General features: G+C 36.1%; 1 protein-coding gene across 2 annotated transcripts in view; it reads left to right on the plus strand.

The window, feature by feature from the left end:
• Nucleotides 1–20,975, plus strand: part of cysu (peroxidase homolog) — a 99,717-nt gene that overhangs the window by 19,476 nt on the left and 59,266 nt on the right. The window lies entirely within an intron of this gene.

Here is a 20,975-nt window from a genome sequence, read left to right on the forward strand (position 1 = left end):
CTTATTTTAAAATTGACTACTTCCTTCTTTTCTTTGGAAGATTCCCACATTTTTTGTATCAAGATAGAGTAGTAGAAAGTCAAAAACTTTCTTTCCCAATTTCTTGAATTTTGTTGAAAAAATTATTTGAAAGAATGAAATTTTTATACTTAGCTTAGACTGAATATTACTGGAGTTTTTTCCCAACACCAAATCGTTATTTTTAACACCTCGTCGAGGTGTTAAAAAATAATGAGGTGTTAAAAAACTCCAGTAATATTCATTATTACACCAAAGATTCCAAACAGTGCATCATAAGTACTTAGCTTAGATTGTGGAAATGTGGACCATTAAATTTCGGAAAACAATCTTTTTCCTTTTTCAAAACCCAAAATTCACTTTAACATTCTTGACATACGTATGTTACAATTTGAAGTAGATTCTGGGTTTTGAAAACGGAAACGTTGACCACTGATGTAAACTGAATATAGAAAATTAGTTTCTTTCTATTGATTTTTCAACCTATAGACAAAATTTTTGAGTAGGTCTATATTACGCAGTAAGCTTTCGTTTATTTTTCATATTGCGGAAGGTTATATACCCAATAAACAGTAAGAAGTATCGACTCCTCCACAAAAAAAGTCTTTCAAAGAATGCGTCTATTAATTCATAAAAGAAACCATTTTATAGGAAAATATCCCCTTGAATTGACAGTATCCCCAAAATTTCCAAATGATATGAGGGTTGTATTGAACGAAAGTGTTTATTGTGGAGGAAAACATAGTTTTTTCAGTTATCTGACTTTCCGTATTTGCGATATTATTTGAAACACTTAATAAGTTATAGAAAATTTCAAAAACAGGTGGTAACGGCCTCTTGTCGGTAAGTGACGTAATATTATTCATGAAAAACTGCTAAAAATGATGCCTTCTTGCGTATGACTTTTTTGATTTACATAACTAGTCCCGTTCAGGAGGGGGAACTGTATATGAAAACAGTAATCAACTGAATTGGAAAAAACTGTTCAACTGCATGATCAATTAAATATCTACCTTTCAAATGATGTATTATACAACCCAATTTTCCTTAAGTTCCAGCACAAATGCATAGAGGGAAAATGTTCAAATCATCAGTAACTTGTCGTATTTATTTTTTTTTTATCAAAAAGAGAGCTGAGAAATCATACTGATACTAATCTTAACGTTTTGGAGACTGAAATCTATGAATATAACATCTTTATGGATGGCGTAGAGGCCCAGGTCCGGATTTGAGAAAAGGCAGGCGTGGCTACTACCCCGGGGTCTCCACATGAGAGGGGTACCCACAAAGAAGATAAAAGAAATATCAAAAGTTTGACGGGTCAGCAACTTCTACGTTTCCCCCCCATTTTTTTTACATTTTTCTCTAAGAATACTTGCACAAACATAATAATATTGTTATCGATATATCAGAAAGCTCTGATTGCAAGTTCCCATTTACTATCAATTTTTGATTTGATTAGGCATTTCAATGCCAATACTTTTTTCAATGAGTAATTTGTACCCATGAGTTACAGAGGAATACAATGAATAAAAATAATCCGAAAAATTATTATTACTTGAAGGCCTCCACTTCATGCTTCAGGGCCTCCACACTACCAAATCTGGCCCTGTAGAAAATAACACGAGCCAAAGAAAAAACTGCAAGATTCGTTAGATTGTCTCCAGTTCTGAACACGAGGGCAGATTTTAGCCTCCGAAACGATAATATGAGTGCCTGTATAATTTCTGAGTTCTTTTTTTGACACACAAATTAACAAAATACAACAAGTGACGGATGAATAGAATTATTTTTGTGGAAAATACTCTGAATTCACGCAGTAACTTAATCGGTATGAACCAAAAAGTTTGGTTCATACCGATTTTATTACTGTGTTCATATACAGTTCACCCTTCTGTCACCTTTTGAACGGCACTTGTTACCTAAATCAGACATAATTTACATAAAATGGTATTATTTTAGCAGTTTCTCATTAAAAAAATATATTACGTTACTTCCCGACAACAGGCCGTCATCAACTTTTTTAATATTTCCTATAACGTATTAATGTTCCAAATGATATTGCGAATAACGGGCTGGTTGGCCCGTGGAAAAGTATTGGAAAATAAACTACTTGTTTCTCGTCAACGTTTCGAACTTCATTGAGTTCATTCTCAGAGTTATACATCTCCTGTATCATGAAAATGTATACTTGCCAAAATATAAAGATGTGTCCATACTATGTATGAATAATCCCACAGTTTATATGAAAGTTCTTGACGACATACAATTGAAATAGGCGGTATTCAATTCCTGGCATCAACACTGTCAAGTTTGAACGAATATATTTATTCAATTTATTCATTTCCGACGCTTCCAAATAAATTGAATAAAATCCTCAATTTCAAAACCTTCAGTGACCAACTAGAAATATGCAGCTCTCCCCTTCTGAATTTGTGAATTTTGATAATTAGTTTGTAGTGTAGTGTTTTTGAATCAATACTCAGTAATTTTGATATATTATGGAAGTCAAATAATTATTGTTTCGGTATTTGAGAAGAGGTATTGATGATTCAGGTAACATTTTTGTATTTCAGGTACAGGTTTGCTTGACCTATCTAAATGACAACTGTTGCGACAGCTGTCGCACCCCTGGTTAACGGAAAAACATATTTTTTTCAAACAGATGTCATTTAGGTAGATCAATTAAACCTGTACATGAAATACAAAAATGTTACCTGAATCATCTTGTCTGAAATAATATGATATTGTATATCTTGGGATTTGTTCGTCGAATTGCGTTGGTTTACTTGAGAATGGTTTAAAACCCATTAAGGACCCTGGGGTCGTTAACGACCCACTTCAGATTTTCATTGTCAAACCTAACTTCTTTTGCATAAACAAAAGATCAAAACTTATTTCCATAGGCCGGGCGCTTGTTTCAGAGAAATTGTTGAAAATAGTATTTTTTTCTTGTGCGTGCAATGACTTCATATCGGAACTGGTAAGTACCTTTTTTAGTATTTCATTGCTTATTTTGGTAAATTAGTACAATTATAAAAGATGTCTCACAAGTAAGGTTATAAGAAATCAAACTTCGATTGCGTGGTTGCCAAACTGCATGTGTTTTTTTTTTAGTGGGTCGTTAACGACCCCTTGGGCCTCAGAAGTTCTTGAATATTTTTATTGGTTATTTATTTAGGAAGCGCCCACTCACAGCTGCTGAGCTTTTAGAGCAGATAGAGAATTTAGAGGCAGATGATGTGATTCCAGACGGAATTGTGATATTACCACCTAATGATGGTGATGAGAGTGCCGAAGATTCAGGAGACGAAGACTGTAGGGATCCGTCTTTGTGCAGCACAACTTAATGCTGAAGCAGAGTTCTTTTATGATAATTTCGACCCCCAGAAGAAAGCAAAGAAGCCGCAGAAGTATTTCAGGAGACAATTCAACCCTCTACTTCTAAAAACTTACCTGTGAATCATAATATTGGAAACTTAATTTTTTCACAAACATTGCCAAAAATTGCAGATTTCAAATGGCAAGCACCAGGTGATTTCCAGAAAAATGAAACCAATACTGATTTTAAATTTTGTCAGCCCCTAACTGTTTCCAGGGAGAGTGATCCTTCAGATTTTTTTGAACTATTTTTGACCCCAAAAATCATTGAAAATTTAGTAAGATTCTCCTTTTGAGTGGATATGCTCCATTACCACGAAGAACAATGTATTGGGAAACAAACGAAGATGATCATAATCCTCTGGTGGCCAAGTCTATGCGCAGAAATCGTTTTTTTGAAATATCTTCTAATTTGCATGCAGCAGATAACGATAACTTGCCTCAAAACGATAAGTTTTCCAAAGTAAGGTATCTTATTGATGCACTAAATAATAACTTTTTGCGATATGCACCTGTTGAAAGCAACATATCCATTGATGAATCCATGATTCCTTACTATGGAAGGCATAGATGTAAACAATACATAAGAGGTAAACCCATCCGTTTTGGATATAAGGCATGGGTTGCAACACTAAAGTACGGATACTGTGTACAGTTTCAAGTGTATCAAGGCAAAGATAAGAACATGGATATCGACAAAGGTATGGGACTGGGAGAATCAGTAGTATTTCATTTTGCAGAAATACTGAAAAAACATTACGATGATCAAAAATTCTCCCTTTTTTGACAATTTTTTCACTTCTGCAAAACTTATCACATTGTTGGGTCAAAAAGGTATAGGAGCAACAGGTACCACTAGAGAAAACAGAACTGGCAAATGCAAACTGATGGAAACTGCCACAATGAAGAAGCTTGATAGAGGCTCCATGTGTTCTGCACTACTTGATAACCATAATAATGTGGTTGGTGTTCGCTGGAAGGATAACAATATTGTCACACTTATGTCTAATGAGTATGGGTTAGAACCAGTGGCCAAATGTAAAAGATATTCGGCAAAAGAAAGATCTAAAGTCAACATATCACAGCCTCACGTTGTAAATAGGTATTATACTTTCATGGGGCGAGTGGATCAGCTGGATAATCACGTCTCAAATTACCGAATTGCATTTAGAGGCAAAAAGTGGTACATTCCGCTAATTTTTTGGATGTTCGATGTATGTGTCACAAATGCATGGCTTTTAGCGCGTGAGTATGGATACAGTGAAGACAATCTCACTTTCCGTCGTACAGTTACACAAGCACTCTTACTGAAATACGGAAAACGAAGCACATGTCCAGGACCGAAGAGGGCAAGCATTCAGTACCCAAAAATTGCAAGCGGACGACACATAATCTTAACTGGACAAAGAAGACTCCGATGTGTGGTATGCAAAAATAAGACCAACAAGGCTTGTGATGCTTGTGAAGTTCCGCTACATGATAAATGCTTTCAAACGTATCACAGTTAATTTCAAATAATATAAAGTTAATAAACCACCTTATATCTCAAGTGTACATTTATTGCACTCCTAAGTTCCAAGGGGTCATTAACGACCCACCACAAAACTCAAAAACCAAAAAGATAGCATTTTTTATTAAAGTATTTTTCTGAGTCATTTCTGACGTTCCTTGAACTGAAAAAGTTATCAGAATAACCAATTTTGGAAAAAAAAATAGTTCTGGGCCTTAATGGGTTAATAAACCGAAAGAGGTCGTTACAAATGAAAATATTAGTGGAAAATATACGGAAGTTATTTTATCTATCTTTTATTCAATATGAATTTCCACAGAATAAATAGGTCATCAATCGAACGAGGAATATTTTCACACTTTTGTGTGACTTTGGCAAAACAGGTTGAACATCTAGGACCTCAGGATTAGAAAAGCCGAAGTGATGGTCATTTTTCCTAGTGTGTTCAACAAGAGCTTTGTTCTGATATTCTACGTTTTAAATAGAGCTTAGTTTGACCCACGTTTCATTTTGAATTCAGTCTTTATAGTCAACATTATTAACTGTGTAGAATTGCAAGTATTTGAAGGTTCTTGTTTTTGGCAGTTCATTCCAAAGGTACTGGATGCAATAATTCTCACATTTTTGAAAAAAAATGAAGTGATGAAATACTTAATATTTCATGAAAACGTTTCAAATCAAATGCAATGTCATTTATTATTTCCTTTTAAAAATTTGCTCATTGTCCATTGCTTTGAAATCAGGTGCACTGATGTATATACTTTTTTGTGTTCGATTCAGTTCGACTATAATTTTTAACTACATCTTGTGAAATCAAAAGTGTCCTCTTCTTGTTCGCTTTAATGTAGCAATTTCAATTGACACTGACACATTTGAGTGAAACACGAAGAAGTGAAATCTTCATATTTATTTTGGTCTTCGGGAACCGTCTAACTGGAGGTCTTTCTTCGTAGTCTCCGATAATGTTGCAGCCTTATGTGCTTCACTATTATTTTTTCTCATTTTCTCATGACATCCAATCTTGTTCCTTGCGTTCATAGTGAATTTGTTGTTGTTGTTGCATTTGTGGCAACTGAGGTCTCCGTTATGTAGCTTTATTTGGTTCAGATATCCTTGTCAGTAGCCCTTTCACGTACAGGTGGCAATCCGACACCTAGTCCCGTTATAAATACAAACGCACCAGCATCATTTTCAGTTTGCAACAAAGTAGACCGCCTCGCCTTTGACAATGTCAGAAGCAGACGAAACGTCAGGTTCAAAAACCTGCAGACCGCGATTATTGAACCGAAAATACCGAACAATTTGTTGGAAACTGGCCGTGAAAATCCACACATCATAAACAAAGAAAGTTTGTTCTAAGAGAAATGGTTTTCAAAACAATTAGTAATAAATACCTACAATGTAGATCAAATTCCAGTCAGGTATAGAATTTTGTAGTTGAAAATCCGTCTCTTATGTTTATAACTACTTCCGTGATATTTGATATGAACAACATCGAGAATTCAAGGAAACCATAAGTATAGCTTAACGTAATCGAATATATGTTGCTGTCATTATTTATCATGGCAATTGTTGCAGAAATACCACGTAGTGAGACCAATAATTTTGAAATATACAATTTATGTTTGCGACTCGATATTTAATGTATGGTTGTAGAATACTTGAGGTTTCTTGAAATCCTATTTTTATTGAACATAGAGCCTATATATTTCTATCTGATGAATAATTGAGCGAAAACGGTTACTACTCGTGCAATGAATTATGCCATCAAAAATATTTCTTGCCAAGTGAAAACTAGCCTTTATTCAGATGATTTAGTTTTATACGCACAATGTAACAATGTACCAACAATTGAAAGCATTTTTCAAAGAGTACTGCATTCAGTTGAAGGTCAGTTCAAAGATACGGATTTCAACATGTTCGCACAGCAACAAATACATACTTTTCTTACTGAATGATACACCGCTCTATACATCGTTGAAGTTAAACGAAAAGGATATTCAGAAAGTAGAGCACATTAGGTTTTTAGAAATGATTTTTGACAAGAAACTGGGCTAAAAGTTTTAAAATCATATTACACTGTAATACACTATTTAAACTATCATCTGACAGCAAAAGTCACACTCTTATACTACTTCACCGAAATTTGATAAGACACAATCTTGAATATGCTATTGAGCAAGTGAATCACCTTACAAATGATTGACCTATTGCATAACACGGACCTAAGGCACTTGATGCATTTAGAGCTACCCCCAAAAAGTTTGTAAAGTGAATTTGATGATCGTTACTGACCAGAATAAAATCAAGCTTTTCACAAGCATCAAAATGTGTCTATAGGAGTGACCATCCAATATATGACAACACTTTTTCAAGTCGCTTCAGAAATTTGTTTCAAAGTCTTAAACGTAGCAGGCTGTCTTTGTTGGAGATTTTCAGGGTATTAGATAATGGAAACAAACAAATACCATTGGTTGTTTGTTCATTTTTGGCTCTGAATATGGGATTTAATAATCTGCGAAACTTTAACTTTATCGTCCAATACTCTGCAATTTCCTAAGCAAGTTATCTACTAGATAACTTGGTAATGAAGACCGCATTTCTACCAGGGGATCAACCATTATGTTTCTGAACTAAAAATATTTTTCCATAGTATTCTTTCCGTAGACAATTCAATAATACCAACGGATTATAAACCTACCCGAGTTCAACATGCACCTGAACAAATTTAATAAAAACCCCATGCTTCCTTTGCCAATATCCAGGTATTTCCATTCATTGCCTATCTCAGGTCTCTTTTCTAACCATAGAAGCTGCTCAAATTTGGGAATGGAAAAATCAAACTTTTCCCTTGTTTTTTTTTGTCACTTTATTCGAGTGATATCCTGATCCCAGCAGCTTTCCTCTTTCAAAATTCATCAGTTGGATTTAAACTTCAAAAAGAACAATGGTGAACAAACAAAATATTCCAGAATTAATTGAAGTATTTTTAAGCAACTCAAACATTATTGAGATACAGTTAAAACAGGAATCTATGAAAATTACAAAAATTGATTCAGGTTGCTCCATAAGAGTATATATTTATGACTCTGGCGTACAAATCAGGCTGAATTTGACCGATGGCATGGGTTATATCGGCATCGCGGACCGCTGTGATTTGTGGCTTGGTGAAGCCACCGGATCACACAGCTGTTGATTGAGTGAATGAAGCAAATCACCCACGTCAACCCACCAGGTTACCGTCATATCGATGCCGCAACCAACCCAAAATCCACACCAACAGAGACTTTTTCGGGATGCATTAGACATTAGACGCTCTTAGATCTCATGTGGATTGGTATCGTCCCAAATTCGACAATTTTGTTTGTTCATCTACTCATTCATACAGAAATGAGCCTCATTGCTAAAGATGATTTTTAATGAAAATCAGGGTCAGTTGCCAATTGCTCCTGAGCCCATTCAACGAACACACGTCGTTGTCTATGGTCATTTACCTTCAGTCATGATGCAAAATTTTTAAGTTGTGGTCTGCGAAAGGCCGAGTTCTTGTAAGCGACGCGTAATAGTCTGCCCCTGATTTTCCTGCACACTCTCACAGACAGCGGCAATGTTTTCGGCAGATCTTGCGTCCCGTTGACGTACGAATGTTGGTCGATCCTTTACTGAACCAGTAGACTCAAATTTATCTACCACATCGCAAATAGTTCTCTCGGTAAGACGTTGCCCGAATAGAACACCAATTTTGATAAATAATTTTATCATTTGCACATGCTGTTGTATGATATATCCATCCATGTTGATTTGTCATTATATACTGAACAAATTACAACTACTTTGAGAGATGTTACTTCAACAAGATGGACGTTATCAATCATCAAAGTTCGGACGTCCTTGTTGGAAGATCCTGTATATTATATGTCTCCTATTCGAATGCTGTGATCGTTATTGTTCAGAAATGTTGCTATTGCTTCACTATAGTGTCAGATATTTTGAACAATTCAATTCTTGTTAATGCAATAACTGCGAATGATAAATGATTTGATTTGAAACAGACTTCATTGTAAAAAAATTATCGGATACAAATGATCCATGATGATTAATTTACAAAGTGATATGACTTGAACAATGAATTTAAAAGCGTTGTTGACATATCAAAACGCGGCTTCTCAGAAATATGGGAGTATAGTAATTTTTAAGACTCACTTCAACAAATGTTAGGCAACCATAAAGACAAAATATTGGAAAATGAAAAGTTATGGATATATGACATAAGCTGTGAGAACTGCGACAAAAAATATGTCGGTCAGGTTAAGCGAGCCATTGAAACTCATATCACAGAACACACAGATCATATCCGATTCTGTAGACTAGAAAAACGTAGAGTCGCCTTAGAGGGCGGCCATAAAATAAATGAATTGAAAATTTTTGAGATCAGTAAATAACACTACATTTTTGGATGCTTCCGAAAGTCTGGAAACAGCAAGTTTTGGCATTGAAACTGTGAACAGTGACAAAACTCCCATTTCTAACAGTCCATTGTGAATTTTTTGATGCATCACTCTGTTGAAATCAGCGGAAAACTACACAATAAAATTTCCCGCAAATTTCTGAGCGAAATTATTGTCGAAAAGTGAAAGTGATAATGTACCCTGTTAGCTGTGAATAGAGACCAGTTTAATACTTATGAATTTGTTCACTTCGTCTCGTGAAGACGCCAACTTGGTTGGTGAAACGCGAGTCGACAGGAGTGTTGCAGTTCTGGTGTTTGGGAAAAGTGCTCGTTTTGAACTAGTTTCCAACGCTGCTCTTAAATGATCAATATAATTGAAGCAAGCAAGGTGGATTTTGATCAATATATTGCACGTGTAGGAAGTATTTCGAAACAATACTATCGACAGCAATTCGTTTTTTTATAAGCCACCCAGAATATTAGGAGGCGTCCGTATTATCGATACGTGTGGGGGCAAGGGCTGTTTATAGTTTTCAAACCTTGAAATTGATCAATATTGTTGAGTCGTGTGAGCTCATCATTTTCACCATATGATGCGTCAATAATATTGATTGAATAACATTTAATGTATCTCACGTGAATAAGAACAGTGAGTCTCCGAGTTGTACATATGCAGTGTATGGAAAAGTATATTTCATAACCCACCTCCATGAAAAAATTTGACTCAGTTCTTTTCGGCTGAAAGTGAAAGGGTAATTTGAATGGATGTGTATCTAGGCGACATATTATATTTCATCCATGAAATTGCACGGCCATGGACTTCTTCACTTTCTAATATTCATCTCATACCACGGCAATCACTTGCAGTAGAAATGTTTCATATACGTGGTTGAATAAGTGTTATGGTCTATTAGATGTTTCTGAAAAAGATTCTCCAGATGAGTATCTTTTAACGAATACATGGTTTTCCTTCCTACATCATTTTTGTTAGTAACGTCAGGTTTCAACAATGTTATGGTCTATTAGATGTTTCTGAAAAAGATTCTCCAGATAAGTATCTTTAAACGAATATACATACATTCGTATACATACATATACATAGTTTTTGTTAGTAGCGTCAATTTTCTACAAGAACACAATTCTAGAAAAATATCCTATAGTCTGCGAAACGAACACATGGAGTTGTAAAAGACAGTCATCTGCACGTGATTTTTCCTAAGCTCAGTAGTATTAGTTGATAGGTTTCATCCCTTTTTATATGCAACCAAATTCTATTTTCCTTTTTGCCTAGTATCGGTGTTATTCCACCTGATCAATCCGTCTGTTCAGCGAAGAGATCAAAGATACTTTTTGTTATGGAATAATAAATCAACATAAACTGGTCTTACTGGTATATGATGGCATACAATGAAACTATCAACACAAGTTAAGAAATGGCAAAGACTCAACTGTTTGGGAATCACAGAAATGATTTCTTCCTATGCCAGAGCTGCCTTAAAAGTTATTCTGCACCTTCACGTGTATACATTATGAAACAAAGCAGCAATAAATGCGTTGAGGATTTACCAGATAGTAAACAAGACAGTAAATCTGGATAACAGGTTTTGGAAGTGTTCCCACTGAAATCTACGTCGAAACCCATAAACTCAATGCCAATCAGAAACCGTTTCGATTTGAAGTTTTATGTGGTCATAAACAGCCTCCAAATAGATGCATCATACAAATTGGAGTTGGGTGAGAACGTATTGATATGGGATACGAATGTGTCCAAGATATGTGAAGAAATAATTCAAGAACTTCAAACCTCTCTCTCTGCCCTCAGCGGGTGGCAATATAATACCCTCCCCTGCCTAGTGTGAAATTATGCGTGGAGGTAAGAGACTTCCCAAATGACAACCTCATCCTGAGGTATATGAATCCATGTCAAAATAATTCATGACTCTTCATCCATTCAGTGCCTCTAACACAACCTTTCAGATTATGGGCGCAAAGCTATGCGGTGATGGAGCTCTCTCCCCTAGTTGCTGGTAAAACCCTCTAAGAACCATGAAGTGAGCAAAGGAATCCACCCTGAGTCAACAGGGTTGAACGTCGACTGGTCAATCTGCCTTGTACCACTTCTTGAGCAGCAATAGATTCTGCAAGAGGAGAAGAAATTACCCCTGAGCAGCAAACACTTACACTCGAACGATTATTCAGCCAAATCAGACGATAAAAAGCCTAGAATAGCTGAATCTAATGTATCCTCATGTATAGCTGAGTTACAGATGCCCATACATGAAAAGTTAGCTGCTGTCACTGCACGATGAACATCTGATAACCCCAATATCGTTTTATTGATAGGAATCTCTTCAGTAAACCGGTATGGTTGCCGTAAATCATATTTCAGAGGATGGTCTACAGTTACTATTCCAGAGGTGTACATTCACGCCTTTATAGCTCTATGAGTTACTTTAGGGGATCAGCAGAGCTTCTTCTGGCTAGTAGATGGTTTTAGTACCCTGCAGCCATAGAACGGTCTCTTCCTGAAATGCGTCACAGTAGACCCACTTTATGAATCACACATATGAGTTGCTCATCTACCTGATGTGACTAGTCGCAGACTGATAGTCGCTCAGGTTCTCACTAGATTGAGGAAAATATACCATGACCGTTTACCATTATCTACCCCTATCTGCCTACTCCACCATCTGTAAAGCAGTAGTACATGCTATAGAGGTATGTACTGGGAAGTCTTTTGAAATAGGAACTCGTGACGCAAGGAGCAGTCAAACAGAACCATAGATTCTAATGTTAAATATGATTCTAAACTGACTTGGGACTGCAAAACCTTTCCAAGTTAACGGGCAAAGAAAAATCAAATTACAAGGTCAAGATAGAAATAATGAAAATTGGGAAGCATTTATCCTTGTAAAGAAAAAAGTCAACACCGCCTATTCTAAGCCGAAACTTCGAGAACCACGTAAAGAAAAAGTTCTCAAAATTGGGTCTTGGTCGACTATATTATCACTTCAATAAAGTGTCAGAACAAAAACAAGCAGGAAATTTAATTTTTCCATTCACAAAGTTGAGCAGCTTCTAAGTTCAGGAAAGAGACCAGAGATAGGTAACGAGACTCCTTTCTGAGCACTGACGACTAAGGTTCTGTGAAGTATACAGATCAGATGGTAGAAGTTGCTGTAACTGCGGTTTTGCTGACGAAATTGTAGAACACTTGCTTTGTCAAGCTTTAGTCTATGAAAGATCCCTTTGCCTGAAGGAGTTATACCAGAAATGTCATAATCCCGCGGTAGGAATAAGATAGGAGTATGTTCAGAAGATCTCGTAAACGCAGTACTAAAAGTTCGGAGGGCCTCATGATCTATTACAATCTATAATTTGAGTAAGGTTGTGCTATTTTCATTCAAATGCCATGCTTGCAAATTTTATAAGCAGTAGAATTCTTGATACGTATTCCTTTCTGATTGGATGACTTCCATAGATACCATCATTGGCGTAGGAACAGTGGTACTTCTACAATATGGCAGTACTGGTTAACGATAAATAATCTGAAGAATAGCTTGACAGAAGCAGCAAAATTACACAACTTCACTTTTATTCATCACCCAATAAATCAACGCACTCCAAAACAAAAACATGACACTATGGAAATATGAAATCTAATCCAGTGTTGCCAAGCTTTCATGTCACGTAGCCACTTCTGATTTTGGCTCTCCTCCAATGTTTACATTTGGCAACACGCGGACGCCATTAGGTATTAGGTCAATTAGGTATATGGTACATTTTAAACTGTTAGCTACTGTCTACAGGTTAAACTGTCGATTAGCTGTAGTCGAGAGTTTAAACTGTCAATTAGCAGTATTTGACAGTTCACACTGTCGAGTAGCTATATTCGACAGTTCTAATTGTATATTCATCATCGACAGTCCAATTATCGATTGGTCAGATTCGATAGTTCAAACTGTCAATTATGACTGAATAATCGACAGTTCTTCATTTGTTGATTATCTTTAGTTATCGATTATCACTACATATTATAAAAGAAGGTTTAATGTTAATTGACTGAAATATGACTATGATTGCTGAAGATATTGGAAAAAATCAAACCGACTGGGAGCTTTCGTTGAAAAATCTGCCTAATCCCTTTGGGGTATAACAAAACAATGTTTGGTAGGATTGTTCCTGTTTCATAGATCTACAGAAAAGTCCGAGATGGCATTTGTCTATTTTTAAAGACGCTTTACTACCATGCAAATCCAAAACGGCTCGAAAAATCCTAAACACGAAGATAACGAATGGACCTTTTTGAATCTCAAAGTTGTATTGGTACCACAAACCAAGGTTTCTTCCATAGATTCCTGCATAACAATGTACAAAATAGCTCCAAATATAAAATCAACATCAACATACGTTTAAATGTAAAAGTAGCTGCAAATTCAGAAGGAAGAAATATCGGAGTACCATAAAAAAATCTTACTTCCATCAAAAAATTTCTGGAAGAAATAATAATCACAATATAAAATATATCTCAGGAACTGGAATCAAAAATATTCCTGCATGGTATACAAATTGAACTGTGATGATTATATAGGACAAACCGCATGTTCTTTTGAAATCCGGGTGTCAAACCATAAGGGATTCAACTGACTTGGATATTGTCTATACCTCAGCCCTAGTTCACCAAAATGAAAAGCACGTGCTTGTGTTCGTTGTTATGTGATGGTACCTACTGTCTTTTTTAATTTAACACACTTTTATTAGCTTCACCTGTACGTATGTATGTTTGTTTGTTTGTCAGTTTGTTTGTAACTCTCAATTTCGGGATCTGAATTTGACATAATTATCTAGTATTATTGTGAAAAAAAGGGTGGGCGCTTTTTTCACAGTAATACCAGTATTTTTCATTCGTTATTTCAAGCTCTTTAAAAAAAAAATAATTCAACTTTTTAGTTCGATGTTCTTTAAGAGCGTGTTTTTTAGTTTTTTAAACTATATTTATTCATTATTCATTTCAATCATTTCAATTTCAGTAGTATTTGGAAATCGGAAATGTTCTTTGTAAAACCCTGATGATGAAACTATCAAATATCGAAATTTTGGGAAAAAAATCGTTTTTCTGAAAAAAGTAATCCTCATACCTCTTTCATCATCATTGAGAGTTTCAACAGTTACGAAATTCAATTATAGTTGAGTTGATACACTTAGTATTACTTTGATTCATATTATGATGGCATTTAAGGATACCACTTTTCGTAGATCCCACAACAATACGCTGGAATCTCTTAAATATCTAGGTAACGACGTCTCATTGCCAAAGGTAAAAGTGGTTATGCACTGAAAATTCTCATTTAATTACTTCACATTCCTTGCATGAAAACGTATGATGCAAGTTTATCTTTGCCACCAAAAACCTTGTATGTACAACATCACAAGATTGAATTTGCATGAATATCCAGTGTCATAACAAGTCGTTTGGAATTTTTCTGATTCGGTTTATCGAGCAAATCGCACTAGGTTATTATTTCGCAAGTGATTCGAATAAAGGAAACTATACCAGTAATAATATAAATTTCATTCTCGGTTATCGAACAAAAAAGTTGCTAGGTTGCTAGACCTGTGAGAAGCCCCTCCTTCAAGATGTGCAGTAGATGTGTAGAAATCTGTTATCAGTCTGTTAGATTATTCGAGCCGTAAACATCCAAATTCAGGACCGTATTCGGTTAATGAAGGAGTTTAATACTTTCTTTGTCATACACCGACCTAAACTTTACGCAGATACGATTTCTCCGATCGGCCATGATTCAGTCCAGAAGCTGTATATGGTTCACGTTCAGATTCACGCTTAAAATAAATGGAATCCCGGTCGATGGGCCGTGGTTGAAAGCAATTTCTGGTATCAAATGTTAGCGGGAATCTTCAGCGGGAATCTTCAGTGATTTTAGCACCGACTGACCGGGAAGTACAATTCAATTCAAAGATATTCATTGATTATTCTTGATACAAAATTAATGTTAGTACAGAATATTGTAGAGGCCCTGCTATATGCTTATGCCTCTTCAGGGACTTTGTTAGTTTATAAAGAGGGTTCTGCTTCACAATGTTTATTTTGGTTAGTTTTGAAAATGTAATAGAGTTACAATGCACTTAATTATAGGTTAGAAGCGTTAGTGGGTTTTCTCATGGTCCGTGGACATTGCGATTCTTGTTCCTTGTGTGGGTGATGTTGTCCTTAATGAAGTTACGGCGAGGTTATAGTTCAGGTACAGGTGTGCCTGTGCCTGTGAATGTTCACTTCTGATTCCAGTCCTATTATGGCCTTCTTGAATTCTGAACATCACATTCTGTTGATCCGTATACCGTAGATTGTGGGAATAGTTATAGATCTCGATGTGGTAATGCGTTGTGGTAGACATGACAGCAATTTCTTTTTATTGCTATTGCGGATTTCTTCGGTTCTATACAGTAGCAGGTACGATTGTATTATCATATCCTGGTGGTGATGTTGTATTTGGTAGTCCCAATGTACGTGAGTTACGACTTTGCTAACGCTGGCGAGTAGCGGTGAGTAGCGGTGAATAATTACAGCGTTGTGACGTTCAAACAATACAAACAAGCCGCTAGTAGTGAGCACAGTCAACTTGCTTTACATAAACGAAATCACAAATCACATTGGAGATCTGTTTGAACGACACAATATCAAGACCATTTTCAAGCCGACTAATCAACTTCGCAATACTATCAGATCGGTCAAGTACAAAAGAGAGTCTTCGTCATCTATCGGCATTTACAGAGTTCCCTATTTTTATACCTTGTTGTACTTCGGAAGTACTAAACACAGCAAAAACACCAGGATACAAGAACACAAGCGTAGCTACCGCCTTATGCAACCGGGGATTCGAATAACAGAACATGTTCTAAAGGAAACAGGCTATCCTACAACTTCATAGGGAAGCCATTGAGATCTTTAAGCATCTCAACAAACTCAGCAGAAAAGAGGATGGTATACGAATTGACAGAATATGGTTTCAAGTACTCAAGAAGGCCAGATATTGACCAATCAGAACAACCTAACACAAGTGTGGACCAATCAGAAGTGAGTATTCCCTACTAGTATAAATATAAGTGAACAGGAAGCTCCCCAGTCATTCGTTGCTTAGATTTCGAGATATTACTTTATTCCTCGCAGACAACGCATACACAACTGAACCAACCTACAACTAAGTAAGTGAGTTTCGGTGTAATAGCGATTGTTCTCATACAAGAACCTCTGTGATTGGGAAAAATCCATGAGGAGATGATTTCTAACATAACCTCAAAAACCCCATGGAATATATTTGATATATTTTTCTCTTGGGATTTCAATTAATAACAAGGGACTATTTAGTTGAACTCTTTTGTATCTGTCGAGCTTTCGTCAATGTGTATTGCCTTCTTCAGGACAACTGTAATATATATATATATATATATATATATATATATATATATATATATATATATATATATATATATATATATATATATATATAGGTAAATGGGTGAATATACATTATTTTTTGAGAACATTTTCTACTCACCATCGTGTATATATGAATAAAGTGGAAATATATGAATGATGAAGTGTTGGAACTGGATTTTAACATATTTTTAAATCAGATAGGAACATTTCAAATTCAAATTACAATTATCAGACAAAAAGGTATTTTATTTTCGAACATATTCATTATTCTTTCACCTAAACTCTCTGTTATTCGACTTGAAGTCACTCTATTCAAATTTCGATTGTAAAGCAAATAAGAAACGTCCATTTGTTGTACACTTATCAGATAACATAAAACAAGAATGTTCTTTTTCCTTTCGGACCTTCACGAATGAACTAATAGCTGAATTGTAGAACCTCCAAATGTTTCGACTGAATGTATTCTCATAAAAGGTAATAATCTACCTAAAATCCACGAACAATGAAAGCAATTATGCCCAGCATTCAGTTAATAAATAACTTATGCAAGCTTACTAAACAGAATTGAAGTATGCTCATTCGTTCAACACAAAACAAGTTTCCCATTTCAACTCGTGAAAGTTCCTCTCGAATCAATCACATTTCTGCTGTGATCTATTGCAACAAATCGATTTAAATTCAGGTGCCATCCTCTCTATCCAGTGATGGTAAAAATAAATACCTGAGGTCAGTGGAATACATTCGGTTTTAATAGCGATTGCGTGCTAACAATATCAACAAGAGAAGATCTGAATTTGAGAATTGAATTGCGGTGAAAGTATCAAGTATATGAAGAAAAATTTCACCTATTTTTTGTGTGAAAGTAACACCATATGTCTCTGCAAATGAGCTTTGTTGGCCATTATTAGAACAGGCCATCTACTATAAACAAACAAAAAACTGAATTATTTGTTAGTCAATACAGACACCAAGCAAAGTAAACAATTACAGATGATTGACATTGGGTTTGAGTCCGGAATTAAATATTTTCTTCGATTTTAGGTGAACTCATATACGAAATTTGTTTAAAAAATGACATGATTACGGTATTGTTTTGGCAGAATATTTTGAACAAGCAATGACGGAATAGTCATGAATTGTTTTTTCACAATACAGGAAATTTTCTTTGTATTGCTTCCCGCAAGTGGCGCATAATTTGAAGATAATGCTCCTAGTTGACCGTACGAGTATGTATCAAGAAGTCCTGATGGACTACGCCACTGTAATCGAAGAAAACAGTGAACAAAGGTCCGCGCCTCATCTCTGCCAGACGTCCATTCCGTGTGAACTGGGCCTTAGACTTTCAAAGCCCACTCCTTCACTTCAGCCGTCATCCAGTCGACCAATCGGAAGCTACCGCGCGTACAGCGGGAAATTCAAATCAGTAGATGAGCAAGCTTAGTCCGAGCCCACTTCAAGGTCACGCGTCGTTGGTAAGTGCTTCAGTGACGGCAAAAGTGGAGTAGTGGGCTCTGAAAGTCTAAGGTCCCGTTCACACGGAATAGACGTCTGGCAGAGACGAGGCGATGCTCATGTGACGGTCAAAATTCCGCAATTTTGGAAGAAACTTTTCTGACACACGCTTCATGTCCAAAATTACCGACAAAATGCATGGCATGAGCCAACCGATATGCCGACTTCCTCAGTAACTTCTCTAATAGTGATTCAACAATTTTGCAGTTTTCCTTACATTCTCAACATTTTCATCGGTTATTAATGCGCTGGTGCGTCCAGGACGAACGTCGCGTCGTCATTCACATCTTCTCGACCTTCTGTGTTAAGCTTGTACCATGTTTTTAACTTTGAGAACAATCATTGTATGCCACTGCTAACATTCCAAGTGATTTTGAGCATTTAATTCAATTTTTACACAAAATTTAATAGAAATTTTGTGACCCTTTTTTTTTATAGCAAAAAACCGCTAAGCACGCAAAACACTTTTAACTTTCATGCGTCTCACCAGCAAACTAAAGAACATGTTTAGTTTGCTGGTGAAACTGTGAGTACATGGTCGATACGAGTATACCAATATAAAAAAATCACTACTCAAATGTACATAGCTCGTAAAATTTCAACATTCTTCTTATTTTTTTAATGGACTGGTCAAAAAAGTAAAGTAACAAGAAAGTTGTGGAATTGGCCGCGGTGGTAGTGCGCCCGACTCACGATCAGAAGGCCGTGGGTTCGATTCCTGCCTCGATCAGATATTTTTCTCGAGAGAATTTATCTGGTTGAAGCTGGAATGATTCTGCAACCGTGTTAGGAATCACACGTTAAAAGGTAAGACCTTGTTAGTCCTTAGCTCGCACAAGTTTCTCAACTTCTGAGAGTTGTCGTTCGTATGGGGGCGACAGCTGATTAACGGAAAAAAAGATTTTAAACAGATTTAAACAGATATGTTTCATATTATTGGTTTCATAAACCAGAGAAGTCTAGTGTCGCTCAATATGATTGAAAAACGGCCAAAGAATAAGTGAGTACTGCTTGATGCTACCAAGTAATGCTACCGATGAAGCTACGAATTGCCTCTAGAATAAAAAAAAAGTGAACATTGTTTTCACAGGTTTTCAGATGCTTTCAAAAGTTCAGGAATCAAAAATGTGGAACCTGTTGGGCGACAAATCATTCCAATTCCAAACAGCCAGTATAGGGGTAGGATTTTCGTTCTGGTGTAGAAAAAATATTTCTAATAGATTCATTTTGCGCCAGAGAGTTCAGTTTTCCCTATCGAAGTAGAATGAACGTGATCCTATCAAATGTTTCCACTACAATTCGAATATTTTCAAGACTGACGACTCAATTTACATCCTTTGTTTATTTCTTGCTTATCACCAATACTTGATAGATTGTTTCGACTTTTTTAGAATTTCATTCTAAATCTATTTTTATACAGTGTCTCACTTGTCTTGGACACACCCCCGTATCTTCCGTAATTATTGGAATAGAACTTGGGAAAGAAAAATAGTAGTAGGAAACGATTACAAAGGATCGGGAATCAGGACATCAATTTTACTACCAATACAGATTTTGGCTGGAAACATTTCAGTTCTGAACAAACCAAGTTGTCCCACTTCTCATGGAAACACCCCCGTATATTCCTTAATTATTGGAGTACTCATATATTGCAACACCGAAATAACCGTTATTTTTTGAGGAAGAATCTAACTCGGCAAACAGGTAGAATTTAGTAAAATCAAAGGAGGGATGTTTTGAAGTCATTCATTGGGATTTAATTGAATACATTTCAATAAATGAAAATAAAGTGGTGCCCTCAGATTATCATGGAATACAGTGGGTTATTGGTTTTCACTACAATCCTCATTTCTTTAATTTTCTAGTACTATTTTTGTTCTTTCTATCTTTGTTTTTTCTGCTGTGTTTTTATTCCCGTTGTTTTGTTGTTCCTGTGTTCATGTTGGGCATAGTGGCTAACAGATACACCCTGCATAGTGGTGTGTCTGTTAGCCTGATAATATGCAGGTGTTTCCTTAGTTGACAGTGGCCAGTTGAGCGTAGATTTTTTCTGGTCATCGCCAGATATTTCTTCGGCGCCAGCTTTCCAGGGTCGCCCAAGGTGATCCTGGCAAACAACTGAAATTGTTTCAATTGTTGGTGATGGCGTGAGGTCTTACCATGGAATGGCCGCTGAATTCAATAGAAGACAACCTCTAGAATAGCTGTACCCTGTTGAGTCATATTACTACAATCTATTTTTCGTGCAAAATTCTGATGGTTCGAACATAAAACATTAATTCGACTCATGTTTTGATGATGTCAAAAGCGAAAATAATTGTTTTTTTCCAGAAATGGAAATTTTTCAGTGAGAATTACCAATGAGGTAACAAATTCGATGTCATCATCCCGAATCCGTTGGAATGTTGAGCCTATATTGTCTCCTAATGCTATTTTTCGCAAAACTGGGTGATTCCATCGCCACTGGCGAGCAGTGTATATCACTCAAATCAACCCGATCCTGAAATTTTCAGAGCTCTACTCCAAGAATTACGAAAGATACGGGGGTGTGCCCATGAGAAGTGAAACACAATGTATATTCTGTTAATTGATGTAGCAATTAATCAAAAAGAGTTGAATATGCTGCGGCTATTAATTTCTTCTGAATA

The sequence above is a fragment of the Leptinotarsa decemlineata genome, unplaced genomic scaffold (genome assembly GCF_025532065.1).
Source record: "Leptinotarsa decemlineata unplaced genomic scaffold, Ldec_3_MD MMD2_tig00000576_RagTag_RagTag, whole genome shotgun sequence".
In the NCBI taxonomy this organism is placed as follows: domain Eukaryota; kingdom Metazoa; phylum Arthropoda; class Insecta; order Coleoptera; family Chrysomelidae; genus Leptinotarsa; species Leptinotarsa decemlineata.